The sequence below is a fragment of the Vicia villosa genome, linkage group LG1, assembly GCF_029867415.1.
Source record: "Vicia villosa cultivar HV-30 ecotype Madison, WI linkage group LG1, Vvil1.0, whole genome shotgun sequence".
NCBI lineage: Eukaryota > Viridiplantae > Streptophyta > Magnoliopsida > Fabales > Fabaceae > Vicia > Vicia villosa.
In genome coordinates, this window is record NC_081180.1 from 167,703,517 (window position 1) to 167,710,602 (window position 7,086).

Here is a 7,086-nt window from a genome sequence, read left to right on the forward strand (position 1 = left end):
TGACTCAAATTATAGCAAAACTGAGTTTCTCATAAGTGTAGATCTTGTCCCAAATTACTTTTCCACTTGACTCAAATCATTTACGTGCTTATGAATCGAATCAAACATCATTTTTCACTCATTTTATGCATAATCTAAAGCTCCTAAATAAATATATTTTCTCTCCCTCACCATGATAATAACATGAGAATGATTATTATGATGATAATCATAACTTTGAAAGTCTTTTTAAAAACTTGGAAACACATTTTCAAATAACACTTTTTCACATCTATCATTTGCATCTGAATTCATCTTCAACCTTTAGCAAGATTAATATCAGTTGCTTCTCAATTCTAAGAGAATGTGAGATCTATTATATATGAGGTTCATTCTTGGTTCAGGTTTTTGAAGTTTGGAGTCGTAGGTCAAGATTCAGATTGTGCAGTGTTTTTAAAGTTTGGAAATTCTGCAAGAAAAAGAAGAACTATTTTCTCCAAGTTACTTTGGTAGTTCTATGTTGAAGCCTACATACGAAGTTGGATTTTTTGTGTTCTTTAGACAGATTAATGTTCAAGGGACAGGTAGGACCGAGTAAAGGTTATTATAGAATGGAGGCTTGACAAAATTATTAATTATGGAAGAGTTAAGTCGAGATTAGGTGGATCTTGCAAGATTGTCGAAGTAGACGTTGCATGCAACAAGAAAGGATCAAAATAAGAAGACTAGCTATTTTCAAGAGTATCTTATATCAAGTGGTTGTATAATTTCTGTAAACAATGGTCATATTAGTGTTAATATTTGAAGATAACAAATTTTCAATATAAAACCATTAAAGAGTGGATTAAGTTCCTGCAAGGACGATAAATTTGAACAACTATAATTCTGGTGTACTATTCTTTTTCCCTCTCTCTTTAATTATTTGTATAGTCTTGCATGCTTAGGGTTGTATTACTTTCATAGAATATCATGTTGTTAGAGTTTATCTGCTTATAGCGATTTCATGATTAAATTTTTGGTCTGTCATAGATCTAGTCATTTGAATATTTTCTCTCGCGATTATTGTTGTATGAACTCTCGTTGTTAGATTGATTATTTGATTAATCAAATTCAATTTGAGCTGTGTGTGAAAATTGAATTATGATAATTGTTGAATTACTTGTTTAAGCAAATTCATACTTACCAATTGTTGTGATTACAGATAATTCGAGTTAATTGTAATATCCATTTAATCGAATGTTTTATAAAACCGACGCTATCTTTCTCTCCCACTTTTAATATGCTTTAATGATATCTACAATTGGCCTTAAAGTGTGTAATTTACGCATTTGTTTGTAAAACTCTGATTTTAGAAAAGGAAATATTTTTGAAAATATCTTGTTCTATTCACCTTCTCCCCTTCTAGATCATTTTGACTCCCATATACTCTACCAACAAATCCAATAAAGTGTCCTTTATTAACGAATAATAGAGTGGTTCTCAATAGACCCAAAGATAACTATACGAGAAACATTGTATTGTAAATTTGTGGTTGGAATATTGTCACGTCGGATACGAGTCAAATCTATGCCACACTTGGGAGTATATCACCTTTTATCTGATTTACCTCGATTGGGACATATTTTCTATTACACTATAAAGTCCAACATTTCTTAAGAATTAAGGTCAAAATCAATTTATAAAACAACACATGTTTTTAATCAAAAGAGGTGCATTTTAATAAGGAGGAAACTCTAAGGATTCACAAGAGACCCAAAACGAGAAATACCTTGAAAACTCATTATTTTGAACTTAATCTTAAATTATGTAACATTGGTATGAGTTATTCTTATTTAGTTTAGATATTGTAGAATGATATTTATAACATTTAGTGTTTATAGGATGATGTTTGAAAGTTAGAGAATAATTAATATAACTTTACGTGTTAAAATAATCTTATTATACTTAATGTGTATGTTGGAATTAATTTTACAATTGATTATATAAGACATGTTCGATAACAAGGATTATAATATAATAACACTTTAGTGCAAAGGAAAAATAAATACATATGGACATGCATTTTAATAAGATATAAGATATGTTGATTTATCAAGAATTATAAAAATATTTGGATGGATCTAAGGAAAAACCTCTCTAGACCATAACAACGATAATCTTGAAACATGCAGAAAGAAAGCTATATGACGAGCATTCACTGCTTTGTGGTTCTTTCACAATAAGAACTTTTTAAGCCTTAGGAAACTTCTTATGGAAAAAAGAGACATTATGCAATGTGTCTGATATATTGGAGATCACTTCTTTTATATAGTGTAAAGGTCAAATAGGATTCTCATTATTTTAAAACGGATCATTCAAACATCCATACATATTAAGTTCATATCAACTAATTAAATATATAATTAATTATTTAACAAGAAATTTAATTTTCTTATTACTTCATTTCATCACTAATCAATTAAGAATCCTAATTGATGGACAAATTATATAATCAAATTTAAATTTATTGCCACATAATAATATAAAACATAATATAAAAATAATAAATCTTTTAATTAGGCAATATATCTTGATAATTTCATCAAAGTTCTATATGCGTATGTTTAATTCTTATTTATCTTTAAATTTCCACTTTATTACTCAGTTCACCTCATACATCAATAATGAGATCATTGTTGTTGTCGTCACTGATATGGATAAGTAACATAGAAATTTTATACAATGTGATCTCTAAATCATGTATATTTTTTATTGGTTCAGTTGAAATCTTTCGTGAGATCAAACTCAATTTGTAAAGTCAATATTTAAACAAATGACAAAAAATGGTTATAGCAATTGATAGAATATGTATTTATTTGTTAAAGTATACTTGTATGTAAGTCCCACATCGACTATAACATGTAATAAATTGTAAATCTCTATATATAATCCATACTCTCTAGTTCTATTCTACCAAGGTTGATCTCAATATCTTACACATGATTAGTTGAGGTAAAGATCCAAACCTAATCAAAGTCGCCGCCACAGTAGCTCCTCCCCTAGCAATTATATCGCCCCCGCTACTTCTCAAAATATGTTATCACCACAATAGCTCCTTCTCCAGCACCTCCGCCACTGCCATAGCTCCTCCTCCGACATTGCTTTTGTTGCAACTCTTCTCTCTACATCGCCGCCACCATAACCCGTCCTACATTGTCGTCACCTCCTCTGCGCCACTGTGTTTAGCAACCGCTGCACCCTCATCACCATGTCTCTTCCAGTGATGAGTCATAGTATGCCTCTACCAAGGTCGACAGCCTCACCAAGTCGTCATCTTCTTCTAATAGACAAGAGTTTCACATATCCCTTGTTGTCACTAACGTCAAAAATCACATTCCCTTTGTGCTAGAGATGGAGAAAGATTACTACAACATGTGGGATGAATTGTTTGAAGTTCACGCTCGTGCTCATAAAGTGGTCCATCACATCATTCTACAACCACGAAAAGAAAAATATGCATCAACTGATGCTGATTTTGAAATGTGGATAACCCTTAATTCTACAGTGCTCCGATGGATTTATTCCACGATCTCGCTTGATCTCCTTATCACTATTTTTGGAAAAGGGATCCATTACCATGGTTGTCTGACAACATTTAGTTGATATTTTTTAGGACAACCAAAACTCACATATCATTGCTCTTGAGCAGGACTTCTCATCCATCTACATGGAGGATTTTACTAATGTCTCTACCAATTGCCAACATCTCAAGCAATTTTTTGATCAGTTGAAGAACGTTGGAGCACCTAGTCTTTCTGAGTCGTGGCGTGGGGTTGTTACCCTAATCTTCCAAAGCAATCATCTGCCATCATTCTTTTAGGCTCACTCCATCTTAACCTTGGAGGAATCTGGTTTGGAAAAAATGCACAATACTAGTTCTCACACTGCCTTGCATATTGTTGCTCAATGCAACTCCAATGAATCCTCTCAACAAAACTTCAATTGTCTTCAGAACAACTGTCCTGGATTTATCTACAACTGTAACAATCAAAGCCGCGACAGAATGTTAGCTATCTTTTTCAACATTAAGAAGAAAATCATCTTTTGTTGCCAACATTTGAATGACATCCTTCAAACATGAACGGTTTGTTAAAGACAGTATCTGCAGAAGTACCAATAGTTTCTTCGGTAGCAATGGCAATTCAAAACGTCTTAAAATTGTTAGATCACAGTTCTAAAAAAAATTTCACTGAAGAAATTACTGGGTCAAGTCGCGGACTAGGTCCCCCTTTTTAAGACGTTTCGCGGAACTGCTCAAAATTATGCAAAGCAGTCGAACTACCGCGCTGCCTCCAGGATAAAACAACCTAGTTCTATACAGTACGATTACTACTTGCACGATAGATAATCGGTCTAGAAATACACCCTCAGGTGGTACTAAGACCATTCAAATATGATATACATACCACTTTAGTATTTGGTATAACGACCATTCGTAGTAATTTGTCAAACCAAGAGAAATTTCAATAATTCTCCAAAGAGAATTCAATAACGGTCATTTGACCATTCACAACAATTTCTCAAAAAGGAGAAACTCGAATAATTCTCTATAGAGAATCCAAAAAAAAATTATACTTGATAATTTCTCAACTCAAAAGAGGAGAAATTGACATTATTCTTTAAGGAAAATTCAAGAAATTACTCGAAAAATTCAACGAGTAGAAAGAAAGGGGGAGAAGTTGGAGCTTCGACAATTCAAAAAACATAGAGTAGAGTTATGAGAGTGAAGAAGGAAAAACTCAAAATAAGTTTTTGGTGTATTTTAGAATGAAATAAGTAACTTCATTATAGAATGAAGTAGAATAGCCAAGATTTCTAATCAAAGCAATGTGAGACTAAAGAGTTTTTGCAACTAACATATAATGTTAGACTTTTTCAATTCATCTCTCAATATTAAAATATATACATAATATTCCAACAACCAATCATATTAAAAATATTAACTTACTCTCTGTGATTTTTTTAATTGATACCCACGATTCTCTCAAATATCATATCAATACCAATTAAGGCAATTAACTATATAATATTTATCCCAAAACTAAATGTGACAAATAAAGCATAATGTTTATCTCAAAAACCAAATGAGACAACTATCAAATATTTTCTTTTCATACAAATAAAATTATAAGCTCAAAATATGAGATTTTCATAACACAAATGCACATTTCATTCTGAGCATAAAAATTAAGTTAATAAAGTAAGTAGATGATGTACTATTCAATTAATTTGCAAAAATTTCATGCATATAGTATTTTAAGGTGATCATTAAGTGGTGAGCGCACATTTTCAAAAAGAAAAGAGAAGAAATGAGATGTGCAAAATAATTTATGAGTATATTCTTTTGTCCAGCTTAAATATTTATATTCAATAATTCATCTAATTATTTGAGTCGACCAGAAATAGGTAAAGCTAACTATACATACCCTCCCAAGAAAATCTCAAGTATTAAGTGGATAATCTTTAAGAAATCTTACAAATAAAAAAAAAGGTGATCATGCATTATTTAAAAAAGAAAAGGAGTAGGTTCAGTTGGGTGTGCACTGATCGATCGACCTGTGGCGTGACATCATCAGTAAGTCCAAATATCCAGATAAGAAACGCGCCTGCAGGAGGCTTCTAGTTCTGAGTCCTTCCTTATCTTCACCCGTTCAGAGTTCAGACAAAATGACATATGAGCTGATGAGGCAAACATGCCAGATCACTCACATGCACAACAAAACCAAAACGGTGTGATCCATGCACATTTCAATTGTTTTTAATTTACATTAGTACTATATACTAAGCAAAAAGAGGAGCTTTCCCACATGTTTGTTACAAATATTATAAGTATTGGTAAAATATAAAATATATTTTATCAATTAAATTAAAAAAATGCAATAAAAACATGTTTAATAATTTATAAATATAAATAAGTGATGTCGTCAATAATTAAATTCTAAACCAACAACTTTTAATCATATAATTGTTACATTACAATTGTTAATCAATGGAAAATCAACAAAGAAAGTCATAATAAAGAGGCATTTAGTGTTAAGAGACATTAATCAAGTGTTTAAAGGCATTAATGAGGAAGTGTCGATAGAACATCGACCAAGAGTCGACTGGTGTGATAGTCACGGTTTGAAAGAATCACAAGATTAGGATTACCTTAATACATGTCCAAAATCTCGAAAAAGGACAGTCGACAGGACTCTTCTGTCGACGGGAATATTAGACGACAAAGCCACAAAGAGGTTAAGGGCTTGACAATTCTCCAAGAGTAAGTTTTCAAGCGAAGACGGTGTCAACAACACGTTGGCAGATATTATCAAGAGTTCGTGGGAAAGTTAGAAGCAGTTTAAATCAAGGTGGGTTACAAACAATGAATCACGAGGATGCGCTAGTGGGAACCTGAAGATTAGAAGTAGGGTGAAACATAGCACTTCCCTAGTGGTTAGAACCGTCGTCGACGATTATTTGTAAATAGAATAAATAGCAGACTCATACATTATAACAGAGGTTGCAAATTTTCATACATACTCTCCGTACAACTAGAATACCCAAGTCAAAGAGCAAAACAGTTCACGAGAAACATGTATGTGTATGCGTTCAATCTTTTCATCGTTTTCCTGTTTCTTTAAATAAAACATTTATTTTGTGTCTTTTACCTTTACCATTGTTTAACATCATTTATTGCATTTAATCTTCTTGTCATTTATTAAAGCTCGTTTTTATTTAAACTTTGCCTTTAAGTTGTCTTCGTACAAACAGATGCATTTAATTTACACGCACGTGTTTTCATACAACTTATTTGCACAAATTATTTTGGAGATTTTTTTAATTAATCTCACTAACTTTTTTAAACTCGTAATTGTTTACTAAAAACACTTATAAATAATAACTTAACTATCATATATCACTTGAAATACTCCTCACACCTTAATTATTTGTTTAATTGAACTACTTATAAAATAGAGAAGTTTCTTCATCCAATAACTATGCACTTTTAATATAAATGAATAAAATCGTTGTATTTATCATAATCTTATTTTAAACACGTGGGCTAAATTATTAGAATATTTTTAT